Genomic DNA, 13,597 nt, shown 5'->3' with positions numbered 1-13,597 from the left:
TGTCTGTAGATCTAAATAATTTAACTAAATGTATAATATTGTGTTGTTATCGATCCCCGTCCGGTATTTTGGATATATTTTTAAATAGGTTTGAAGATGTTTTAAATTATATTTATAAGCCGAATATAAAAATCATTATATGTGGTGATTTTAATATTAATTGTAGTAGAGAGGAAAACAATGAATTTTGTAAACTTAATAATTTATTTCTAGCTTATAATTTGTTCAGTTTAGTCAAATGGCCAACTCGTGTAACAAATTCAAATGTATCCACAATTGATTATGTATTGACAAATTTTCCTAATGGCGGAACTATTTGTGTCTGATAATATAGTATCGGATCATAGATCAATATTGTGTGAGTTGGATCTAGAAGTACGAAAAACGGGAAAACATTTTTCTTACCACAAAAGAGGATTTGACGACGTCGCAATAATGAACTTTATAAATAGTTTGAGGTGTCAAGACCGGAGTGAACTCTACAGCATTTATATGACACTGATATGGCTTATTCTTTTTTTTTACAATAATTTTAAATTCCATTTTGATGTACATTTTCCATTAATGAGACGATATCATAAATCTTACATTAAAGATAAAAAATGGATTGACGCGGATGTTCGACAATCAAGCAAAAAATTAAAGGAATTGCATGCGCTACTTGTTACTTTTCCGGAGTTCAAACCGGCATATAAGATAGCTAAAAATAAGCATAACAAATTAATATCAGATAAAAAAAAATCATATTTTCAAAATATGATTTCTACGTCTAATAATACTATGAAATGTTCTTGGAATATTGTGTCACGACTTACAAATAGTAATAAAAGCGATTTGGGTAATATTGAGATAATGCAGGGCAATGAAGTGGTTAGTGAGCCGAGTAGAATAGCAAACTTATTTAACAGTTTCTTTATTCAAGCGGCAGAGGATGTAGTTGGTCAGATTTCGGAAAAAAATAATTGTGAACATAATTTTATAAAAGATGCAAGTTTTAATGATTATAGAGAGTTTCATCTTTATCCATATGGAGAAGATGAACTATATGAACTGTTAAATGTTAAATTGAAAAATAAGCATTCTAGTGGATTTGACGATGTTCCAGTATTTCTCATTAAACAAATATTACCATATATCATACCTCAGTTTACATATCTATTAAATTTATCTTTTTGTAATGGCACTTTCCCAACTTACCTAAAAACTGGTAAAGTGATACCCTTACATAAAAAAAAAGAACCTATGATGATTCAAAATTATAGACCAGTAACCATACCTAGTGTATTTTCAAAAATTTTTGAATATGTTTTTTTAAATAGATTAACCTTGTTTTTGGACAATTATAAGGTCATTTCTAATGCTCAGCATGGTTTTATACAGGGAAAGTCAACAACCTCTGCCACTAATTCATTTTATTCTACAATAACTAACATGATTGATGCAGGTGAGTGCCCTGTTGGGATATTTTGTGATCTCAGCAGGGCGTTCGACTGTGTCAATCATAAAAAACTTTTATACAAATTGCAAAGATGTGGAATTCAGGGAAAGGCTCTCAAATGGGTAGAAACATTTTTGACAAATAGGAGAGTTTTTACAACGATTTCAAGCAACATTGGGAATGAAAAAATTATTTCAAATTCTGCCATTGCTCAAGTAAATATGGGTGTACCCCAAGGATCTATTTTGGGTCCTATTCTTTTTTTAGTTTATATAAATGCTGTGGAGCAAATTTCACCCGAAGTACATTTTACATTATACGCCGATGATACATCTTTAATTGTATCTCACAAATCCGACGCCATACTCGAAAATACATGTAACGAAGTACTCAAGAAGTTGACAGCGTGGTTTAATCAAAACTCATTGTTTCTTAATATTGAAAAAACTTTTTATTTGAGATTCCACAGTCCACAAAAAAGTTGTTCTAATTTGAATATACATATAAATAATCATGCTTTATCTCTACCTAAAGGTGTTATCAATTTCTTGGGTTTACGTATAGATGAACATGTTTCTTGGAAATCACATTGCGACTGGGTTGTTTCAAGATTAAATTCACTTAATTATATGATTAGAANACGATTAAATCTGTGTTTCAATTAAATAAAATGTCTCAAATTAAATGGTACCTTCCTCTTTAAACGGGTTTATCTCAAAAAATATCTATTTTATGGATATTAAACAAGTATACCTTTTTTATGTAAAATACCATAAATTTTTATAAAATGATGGAAAATTTGGGGTATAGTGGTACAACAATTTTTTTTCTAGAAATTTTGGTGGGGTGGGCTTTGCCCCCGGGCCCCCTTAATTATTATCGAGGATTTCATATTATCATCCAAAGCAGCTTCAAAAATTATAGATCCAGCCAAAAAATTTTCAAAATTTATGGAAAAATACAAAAGTTACAACAAAAAACCATTTTTAATTCTCAACTTCAAGAGCTAATAACTCTACAGGGTGAGCCCGGAGGAAAAAATTTTATATGAACTGGTGACATTATTTTCTCATTATCTATCCATATCCGAGAGATTGCCCACCATTTCCGGGACACCCTGTACAAATAAAAAGTAAATATTGGCACGCTAGGTACATGCTATTTAAAAATAATATACCGCTAGATTCTTGTATTTACGTTATTGTCATAGCGTTTTACGTCCTTATATTTTTAGCCTTGTACAAATACAAAATGAAATATCAAAGTTTTAGAACATTTTTTTTTTGATTTCACAGAAATATATTAGAAACCAACTGAATTATACGTCGAAGATATAATCCAAAATTGCATTTTTCTTTTGGGTAGAACACCATTATAATTTTTTGAAACCCTTTTCTCGTAGATTTGCTTTAACAATTTGGACAATATTTAGATTTATTTGCTGACCTTCCACAACGGATAAAGTCAAGATTGTCACTGAACCAATGCATATTATGCATATTTATGCAACGTTCTATTTATTTTTTATGTATGTATTTCTTTAAAATCGCAAGAAAGTTTCTTAAATCCTTGCTCTATACATTTTTTACATTTTTTTTAGATAGAAATAAAAAGGTAAGGGAGGTAGAATGTTATGTGAATAACCCTGTAAAAAGCAAATTCTTCTATGATAAACTGCAGCGGCAAACTCAAATGCTAAGAGGTAAAAAACCGGCAAGCGCAGAAAAAACGGTACTTACCACCTTTTAACTTCGTGTAGAAGTTTTTCTCAAGTATGAAATATGAAGCATAAAAGCAATAACTGATATATTTTTTTTGTAAGTAAATAAATTTATATTTAATTTTCCTGAAAAATATTTTGAATAGCAATCTTTTGTATCTATACTAAAATTTAATTGATATAAAATCTATGCAGTCTAAGTCGCTAAAGTTTTGTGCATTTTTCTTAGTAACTGTATTTTGTCACTTACCGCCTTTTTACTAAGGAACGGAATTTTACCAGACTTATTATAGAGTTGCAAATTAATACACCACAACGTACTTCCAAATGAAATAATCTACATAAATAAATAAATTTAAGATCTCCTATTAAAAATTGAAGAATTCAACATATAATACGATTTACAAATAAGTCTAGGTAATTGATAAAGTAGGTTCAAGAAGCAATTTGAAATTGCTCTGGAAAATAAACAAATGGAAAAAAATATTTATTTACAAATGACAATAGTAGTATACAGTCAAAGATATACCCACAAATCAATATATCCGGTGCTAGAAAACATAATTTTTAAATCTGAACGTTTCCCGCAAAGAAAATTTTGTTGCTCCTATCAATTATTATTATTATTACTATTATTGTTATTATCAAATTTCCCAGTTTTTCAGCCAGGCATTGTTTTTAAGTATTTTGTCTTTATAGGAATTATTTTCCATTTTCCATAAGATTTTTGTTATTCATCAAATTCCAACATCTTTTCTCGAGACATTTGTGACAACGAAAAGAACATAATTGTATAACCAACTGCATGTATAAAAAAAACTTCAACTGGTGCTACACTACAAGCGCAAATTGGCGCGATGTCGTCGAGTATTCATTCGGGTACCTCAGCGGTATACCGGAGAGATATGTCTCTGTACTATTGCTGTACATCATTCTATTAAAAACAGCACCATTTAATTTTAATTTTATAATTCGGTAAAGGTAGGATTTTTAAGCGTCCGGCAATACTACGTGCGACCCTGACGCAGCAACTCGGCATTGAAATATTTGAAAAACTTGTTCCAATATTTATTTAGTCATACCTATATACAGATCTAGTCGAACTAAAAGTTGAGGTGGTAGAAATGTATACGCCCAGTTGAAGAATGCGCGCGCTGGCAAACGAAATACAAACACAGCTGCATTGGACGACTAGGCAATAAATCTCAGTTGTTGACAAGTAGTTGACAAATTGCTTAGCAGTGCAGAGCAGCAATGCGGAATTTGGTGTGATTTAGGTAATTTTAATTTATTATAGGCACTTTCTATTAATCATTCATATTACAATTTCGAAAGGGATAAATAAAAGGGATATTTTGTTTACTAATACTCCTACAACATGGAATTTTGGAGACTCTTTGAAACGGAGCAAAACGAAATTTACCAGCAATATAATATAATTGTTTGAGGACTTACATAATTAAAATATGTAGTTGGCCAAATGAACATATAATAGAAATTTTCTACACGTTATATACAAATATAATTTTTTACCTTTAGCAGAAAACTTTTTTAGGGACACCTATAAAACTCATTAAATTTTATTGCTAGGCGTTTTTATACATGTTCAACTGACTTCGGAAAGACTATACAATATAATCCCGGTGTTCATTCGACATGGACGTGACTACACGTAATTCTGTCGGGGTGAGTCTTTTACTTGAGGATAGGCAATAGTTTCGCTCGTGACTGTCAGATTATAAGCTGAAATTTTTTGAATTCAAAATTATAACCGATTTTCAAATTTACCCACTCAGCTGCTTTCATTTCAGATAATAGCCTGAAAAGAAAGAGCTAAAGAACTTAGCTTAGATAATGAGGAAGAGGAAGACTTGGCTGCATTTAGGTAGATGGTTCAAATATATACAACAGACAAGTAGATGAGAGAATTTTTGGTATTTGCATTGAACGCCGTTTAAGAGATTTATAAAGCTAAGGTACACGGTGTTTCAAAAAATTTTATATTTATCGGCCGGCGGCGAATGCCGACTTGCTCCTTTCTAGTCAAAACATTTAAATTGGGAAAACATAACCTTTTCTTTTCTGTCAATAATTGCAATATTGATAAAACTGACTTATATTTACATCTTTAACTTTCATATTCTAGAGAGATATAAAGATTAAAAATATTCAGATTAATAAAATCTAAAAATATTTTTGTGTAACGGTCAATACGTCTCCTTTATTTAAAGGAAAAAAATAATAAATAAATTGCTTGGCTAAGAGAAGCCCTTTTGTTCTAGGTTCTCCAAGTTATTTTGGCCAACTACATTTTTGCAAAGCTCTAGCAAAGGTGCAATTAAGGAGATTCTTCACAGCATTGACTGGATTTAAAAGTTTCGCTACAAAATATGGATTTCGTACTCCTACAGAGGAATTTATTTTTAGCCACAAAACACCCTTTGATAAGCTAATATTTAATTTTGACCATATTCACACCTTGTTTAGACCACTTTTAAGGTATTTTGACAAGTGTTACCTTTGTACGAGCTTGTTCACCGATGCATTCCATCCCTTCCTGTAAGACCAACTGACTAACCATTAGTTGCTCCAGCGTTGCGCTAATAAAATAACATCACGCTGTTGTACTATCTAGCACTTTCCGTGCACCTAACCCCCTATGCTATAGGTCCCATAATGACTCGCACTTGTGATAGAAAATAGTATGTGCAACTCGTTCGGAAAAGTTGCCATAGCGCGTGGCGCTATTGACAACTTTTCCCCACTCGTTACACAATGTACTATAGTTGCTCTTCTAGGCAGCCAGTGACTACCAGACAATCATATATTTAGTATGTACACCTGTCCACCTTTTTCATTGTCGTTTATTTTTAATATTTTTTTCGATGTGCGTTGCTGTTAACTGCTACATTGCATAACATAGCTTCTCATTGTTATCATTTACACTTGTTATTATTATTATTATTATTATTGTTGTAATTATTATGATTATTACGATTATTATCATTGTTATCATTATTATCAATTCCAAGATCTTTTATTGAGACATTTATGTCAACGAAAAATATTAAACTAATTGGATAGCTAACTGTACATATAAAAAAAGACTATTGCTCTGCGTCGTTGTATTTAAAAAAAGCATCATTTAATTTTAATTTTATAAGGGGAGCTTTCTGAAATGAGAAACTGAAATAAGGTCTCAAATTGGTTGTAAATTGTTAGAGTACTTTACATGTATTTAAATTGTTTGTATGCAAATATGTATTGAATTTCTATCAAAAAAATTCTTATTCTCCAAGAATTTTTCTAAAAAAAAGTATGCCTGGTAAATGTCGTTTTGAACAACGGTTTTATGGATGTCCGGATTTGAAGATTTCGTTTCATTTACCCGTCATTGCCTTTCTTCCCATTATATCCAGGCTTAGGACTGGTCCAAACTAGTTCTAAAGTTTTGGAGCGTGTGTAGAGGCCAACAACATAACAACCATACCTATATCTTCATCATCAAGATCCTATACCTAGATTAATAAATTATTATTAGGGCTGTCAGAACTGAGCCGCGGGACATAGGCGTACCCATTATTTATTAAAAAGTAACAAATCAAATTTTCTACAATACATCACCATAAACACCAACGGATAGGAATTAATTACGCAACATCCGCACGATAACAAAGCAACAGTATACTAACTTGAAACGTGAAAAGAATTCTGAGGCAGTCTCACGCAAGTCTCAGTTGACTCGCTTGGCATGATATTGAATTGCTGCTCTCTCTGACAGCCATACTTATTATTCTAGAATAACGTTGCACTAGGTATATAGGTATAAGTTACACATCTTATATTTTAAAATTTAAACTTTAGAAATTAGAAATAGTTCGTAGGTGTCTCAAGTTTCCTGCGATTGGAATATTTGTAAAATATATTGCCTTGACAATTTATCAATTTATAGAATTTCTGAAATTCTTTGTTTACAGTGAAAATAGAGACGATATAAAAAAACTGAATGGCATTTGATGTACATACGATGTCTGTTCAGAAAATGACCGACCTCTATTTTTTTAAACTCTATTATTAATTTTATACATTATTGGTCCTTGTTTCCTATAAAGCACTCTCCTCCCCAGTTCACACACTTTTCCCATTTCGCGAAGTAGTTCTGGATAGCTTCATTTGAAATGGCATTTAAAGTCTGTGACGAACCTGCTTTGTCATCAATAGTCAAAAAACGGCATCCCTTATTTTCGGAAATAAGAAAATAATCGCAAGGAACCAAGTCTGGCGAGTAAGGAAAGTGGGGGAGGATAGTAATCTGATTTTTGGTACAAAACTGACGAATATGCGCATTGTTATGGTACAAGAACTATGAGTTGTCTCGCCACAACTTTTAAAGGCGAAAGAAATAGTGAGTATCACTTTGACATTGATTAGGGACTTCGGGACTAACGTACTTTCTTGGAGCGTGGAGACCCCTTTGCTAATCCATTGTATTGATTGAACTTTTGTCTTAATGTCGTAGCCATAAACCCAGCTTATGTCTTTCGTTATGATCCTTTGAATGAATGTTTCATCGTCATTGGATTGCTTAAGGAGTTGCCGACAAACGTCCTCACGATTTGCTGTCTATTGTTCGGTCATCAAGCGGGAAACAAATTTTACTGCAACTCGATGTATATACAACTTTTCATTCAAAATTTCCAAGCATGACTTGCTCTTCTACAGTTTCTCTTACAGACAATCCGCTATTTGCACACACCAGAACTTCTTCTTTAATTGACTGAAGACTACTTTTTAATCATGAAAACCATTCGTAACATTGCGTACGACCCAGAGTATCATTTCTGTTAGCTTGTTTCATGATTTTCATTAAAATTAACCAATTAGAACAATATTCGCAAATAGCAAATTCACGATTATGTGAATCCCTCTTTATCCTAATTTATTCATGATTATTATTATTAAAAGTTCCATATGATCTGACACTCTCTCTATTTATTTGATTTTGAGTAATTCGATTGTTAACAGAAAATACATATTTCTTTTCTATTTCATACCCAATATTAGGATTAGAGTTGGATTAACTTAATACAATTTAAAGTAAAGTACAAGAGCCAATATTAATAATGTACCTATAACTAGAAAATGTATATATTTTAATTGTATAGAAGCTATCAACAGCACAATTAACGAGAAAATGCCATTCATTAAATTAGTCATTGTTAACAAGTATGTTCGGTATTTTAACATTTTGTTGAGGAACGCATACGATTAAATACTTAATGTGCATATCACGAGGCATATTGCGTAATATTAGCAACCTATAATCAGGAATTGCGCTATTCAAGGTTAGCAGTAGTGACATTAAAAAACAACAGAAATATTATTTCTGAATAGGAATATTACGATACTATTTATCTGCATCTGCAATAACTGTTTATTATTTAGTAAAAATAAAATCCCTTGCGCCAAACTAACAACTCACGTGTTTATGCAGTATTTTTTTACCTACAAAGATTTGTTCGGTTATTTTTAATGCAAAAGTAATGAAGTTAATAATTGAACAATTCAACAATGCCAAAAAAATAAATTATTCAAATCCTATTACATTATATTCTTTACTTGTTTAGATTAATATTTGAAATGTAGTTGTAGCCTTTTATTAGAAATGAATAATAGAAAAAATTACAATAAGTTGTACTGTCAATTTGTTCCTAAATACCTATCTTGTAACAGTATCTGAAGTAAATTATTAAACTTATTTATTTTTTGCATGTCTTTACATCAAAAGAGGTCATATTGATTTATCTTTTAACCTTAATAAGACCATTTAAGCCTGAATTAAATGTTATAGGAGACAAATTTATTAAAATATTCGTTTTCATTAAATGTTTACGGCAGCATGTGACATAACTGATACAATTGTCTATAAAAGAGTAAATAACTTTAATAGTTTTGAATTTTATAGATATATAAATAATATCCAAGCTATACATCTATTGATTAAGTTAATGGAAATTAGAAGGACCAGTTTCAAATTTATTAATATTGTTGTTTTATGTACGAGTAGCAATTTGAGGGAAGTTTTTAATTTTATTTGAAATAACAACTCTTCTAAGATACCTATTTTGATTTATGGTGTAAATATGGAAACAATTGACCTACCTACAGGAAGTTCTTATCAATTATATGAGATATACTCGTTCAAATTAGACAACACATGTAGGTAGTCACACCATCGCTTTGTCCAGCACATTTTAAATCATCACAGCCACCAAAAACTGATTTCATAAGTACTTATATATTATCTCTAGCCAGACTTGTTACGAACAGTGACACTACACTGTTGAAGCTAAGCGCAAAATTTTTTCTTTTTTTTTTGGGGGGGGAGCCTTCCAGAGTGGGATTTATAACCTATCTCATAATTAGGAACGAATTTACTGCACGTAATTCGTCTGTTTGTTTGTTTCTATAATTAGTTTCGTTCAATTAGAGTTGTTTAAAGTTAACAATCAATTTTCGATATATTGTTATCAATAACTTTATAGTTTTATAAAGCCATCTGTACTTATTTTATCAATTAGTTTGCCTGATTTAATAATAATTCTTATGTGGTACTAGTCAACAGTCTCAATAGTGTTTCATTAATTCCTAATTTACGATTAATATTTTCCTATTTATTATTGTCATCTTATCGTTATTAACAATTATCTCCACAGGACTAGATTCACCCAGCTGAATTTTTAATCGCTGTTTATTCCATTAAAGTACGGATAGACCGGCGAGATGCTTGCGATAAATTTAGCGCAAGTCACACTATAGCAATAATTGTCGCAATTATCTTTCGGGCAAGTCCAGTGAGTTATATCTAACGCAAGTTCTCACATTGTTATTTACAATGTCGGCAACACCAGTCGCGCCAGCTTTGTCTGGTGAGTGCCTCATAGAATTTTTTAGCATCCCATATAATATAGGGCCAATAAGACGTATTAACTATTCGTATGGAAGCAGCTCTGTTGGTCTTATGCGATAGTTATACTCCTTTACTGGTAGGACAAAATGATAATGTCTGGGGGTGTAGGGATCTGGATTAAAAAAGAAATCAATTCAAAGCGCATAGATTTGGATAAATTTTGTATAGATAAGGTCTTTGAAATATGTCTGTAGATCTAAATAATTTAACTAAATGTATAATATTGTGTTGTTATCGATCCCCGTCCGGTATTTTGGATATATTTTTAAATAGGTTTGAAGATGTTTTAAATTATATTTATAAGCCGAATATAAAAATCATTATATGTGGTGATTTTAATATTAATTGTAGTAGAGAGGAAAACAATGAATTTTGTAAACTTAATAATTTATTTCTAGCTTATAATTTGTTCAGTTTAGTCAAATGGCCAACTCGTGTAACAAATTCAAATGTATCCACAATTGATTATGTATTGACAAATTTTCGTAATGGCGGAACTATTTGTGTCTTTGATAATATAGTATCGGATCATAGATCAATATTGTGTGAGTTGGATCTAGAAGTACGAAAAACAGGAAAACATTTTTCTTACCACAAAAGAGTATTTGACGACGTCGCAATAATGAACTTTATAAATAGTTTGAGGTGTCAAGACTGGAGTGAACTCTACAGCATTTATGACACTGATATGGCTTATTCTTTTTTTTACAATAATTTTAAATTCCATTTTGATGTACATTTTCCATTAATGAGACGATATCATAAATCTTACATTAAAGATAAAAAATGGATTGACGCGGATGTTCGACAATCAAGCAAAAAATTAAAGGAATTGCATGCGCTACTTGTTACTTTTCCGGAGTTCAAACCGGCATATAAGATAGCTAAAAATAAGCATAACAAATTAATATCAGATAAAAAAAAATCATATTTTCAAAATATGATTTCTACGTCTAATAATACTATGAAATGTTCTTGGAATATTGTGTCACGACTTACAAATAGTAATAAAAGCGATTTGGGTAATATTGAGATAATGCAGGGCAATGAAGTGGTTAGTGAGCCGAGTAGAATAGCAAACTTATTTAACAGTTTCTTTATTCAAGCGGCAGAGGATGTAGTTGGTCAGATTTCGGAAAAAAATAATTGTGAACATAATTTTATAAAAGATGCAAGTTTTAATGATTATAGAGAGTTTCATCTTTATCCATATGGAGAAGATGAACTATATGAACTGTTAAATGTTAAATTGAAAAATAAGCATTCTAGTGGATTTGACGATGTTCCAGTATTTCTCATTAAACAAATATTACCATATATCATACCTCAGTTTACATATCTATTAAATTTATCTTTTTGTAATGGCACTTTCCCAACTTACCTAAAAACTGGTAAAGTGATACCCTTACATAAAAAAAAAGATCCTACGATGATTCAAAATTATAGACCAGTAACCATACCTAGTGTATTTTCAAAAATTTTTGAATATGGTTTTTTAAATAGATTAGCCTTGTTTTTGGACAATTATAAGGTCATTTCTAATGCTCAGCATGGTTTTATACAGGGAAAGTCAACAACCTCTGCCACTAATTCATTTTATTCTACAATAACTAACATGATTGATGCAGGTGAGTGCCCTGTTGGGATATTTTGTGATCTCAGCAGGGCGTTCGACTGTGTCAATCATAAAAAACTTTTATACAAATTGCAAAGATGTGGAATTCAGGGAAAGGCTCTCAAATGGGTAGAAACATTTTTGACAAATAGGAGAGTTTTTACAACGATTTCAAGCATCATTGGGAATGAAAAAATTATTTCAAATTCTGCCATTGCTCAAGTAAATATGGGTGTACCCCAAGGATCTATTTTGGGTCCTATTCTTTTTTTAGTTTATATAAATGCTGTGGAGCAAATTTCACCCGAAGTTCATTTTACATTATATGCCGATGATACATCTTTAATTGTATCTCACAAATCCGACGCCATACTCGAAAATACATGTAACGAAGTACTCAAGAAGTTGACAGCTTGGTTTAATCAAAACTCATTGTTTCTTAATATTGAAAAAACTTTTTATTTGAGATTCCACAGTCCACAAAAAAGTTGTTCTAATTTGAATATACATATAAATAATCATGCTTTATCTCTACCTAAAGGTGTTATCAATTTCTTGGGTTTACGTATAGATGAACATGTTTCTTGGAAATCACATTGCGACTGGGTTGTTTCAAGATTAAATTCACTTAATTATATGATTAGAAATCTCCGAGTGGTTTTGGCGAAGACACAGCTAGTTATGCTATACTATGCTCATGTTGAGAGCTGCCTAAGATATGGCTTAATCTTCTGGGGTCTGTCCAGTAACACCCACAATGTTTTTATTGCGCAAAAGCGCATATTACGAGGAATAAAAGGTATATCAAACACTGTTAGTTGTAAGAATCTATTTAAACAACTTAAAATTTTGACTTTTCCATCTTTGTTTTTATTTGAAGTGAGTGTATACATTTTTAATAATAGGGACAGCTTTTTAAGGCATGATCATATACATAACATAAACACAAGAAATAAGGACAAATTCTATTTACCTCGTTGTAGGGTATTGGCTGCGTATAAGTCCCCTTCAGTTTATGGTTTGAAGGTTTATAATCGTCTTCCGGAACATATTAAAAATGTTTTAACAATTAAATCTTTTAAAAGTAGATTAAAGGAATATTTAGTAAATCAATGTTTTTATAGTGTAAACGAGTTTTTTGTCAATTAATTGTTATTTAGTGAATTTATGTGCATATTTGTATTTTGTATTTTGGTTATATACTAGTTACCTCAGTTTATTGACTGTATTTGACTGAGTACCACTATTTATAGGTGCTTACTATTTATCTACTTGTATATTTTGTTTGGACATTTTCTATATGGTTGTTAACTGTCGTCAGAAATAAATATTATTATTATTATTATTATTATTATTATTATTATTATTAAGAAAGGAGGAGAAACCGAATCTGTTGGAGAGACTGGATACTTAGGAGTGCAACACATGGTGCTCGCAATAATTTGCTTAAATATCTTAAAATTGAGGATGCATAACAGTTCAGTAATTTTATTCGAACAACAGCGGTGGATACTGAAGAACTTTTCTCAAAAGTGGGAAAGGTTATCCCAATCACCATGGCAGGAACACCCAAAAAGGGCGTGACATTGACAAAGAATGTTATGTGTTGGGAACATGTTAACGAGCAGCATACAAATTAAGCATAACCTTGAAATGCCGTGAGTTTTAAGAAAATGATATACCAAAGTTTGCTAGATTCTACGGGGTATCACAACTTATGTTACACAAATAAGTAGAGTTGAATCTTAGAAAAACATTTTTTAAGACAAAGTATTAATGTTATAAATTTAAGGCGTTTTTCAATCATAGTATTTTGTTAGAGAGGAAAAGTAATTTCCATTACGTGCATTACAT

At 31.1% G+C, this 13,597-nt stretch overlaps 1 protein-coding gene across 2 annotated transcripts in view; it reads right to left on the bottom strand.

The window, feature by feature from the left end:
* LOC108903376 (multidrug resistance-associated protein 4) overlaps positions 1-9,474 on the bottom strand; it is a 34,396-nt gene extending 24,922 nt beyond the window's left edge. Inside the window, exon 1 of one of the 2 annotated variants that reach the window (XM_018705529.1) lies at positions 9,321-9,474. The gene's annotated coding sequence lies outside the window, so the exon portion shown is untranslated. Of the gene's footprint in view, positions 1-6,546; positions 6,618-9,320 lie in introns of those variants that run through there. The other variant, XM_018705530.2, reaches the window with a different exon arrangement.
* Between the last annotated feature and the right edge of the window lie 4,123 nt (positions 9,475-13,597).

This window comes from Anoplophora glabripennis, unplaced genomic scaffold, assembly GCF_000390285.2.
Source record: "Anoplophora glabripennis isolate ALB-LARVAE unplaced genomic scaffold, Agla_2.0 scaffold75, whole genome shotgun sequence".
NCBI lineage: Eukaryota > Metazoa > Arthropoda > Insecta > Coleoptera > Cerambycidae > Anoplophora > Anoplophora glabripennis.
Note: the sequence above shows the minus strand (reverse complement) of the source record. Positions and strands in the feature narration are given on the sequence as shown.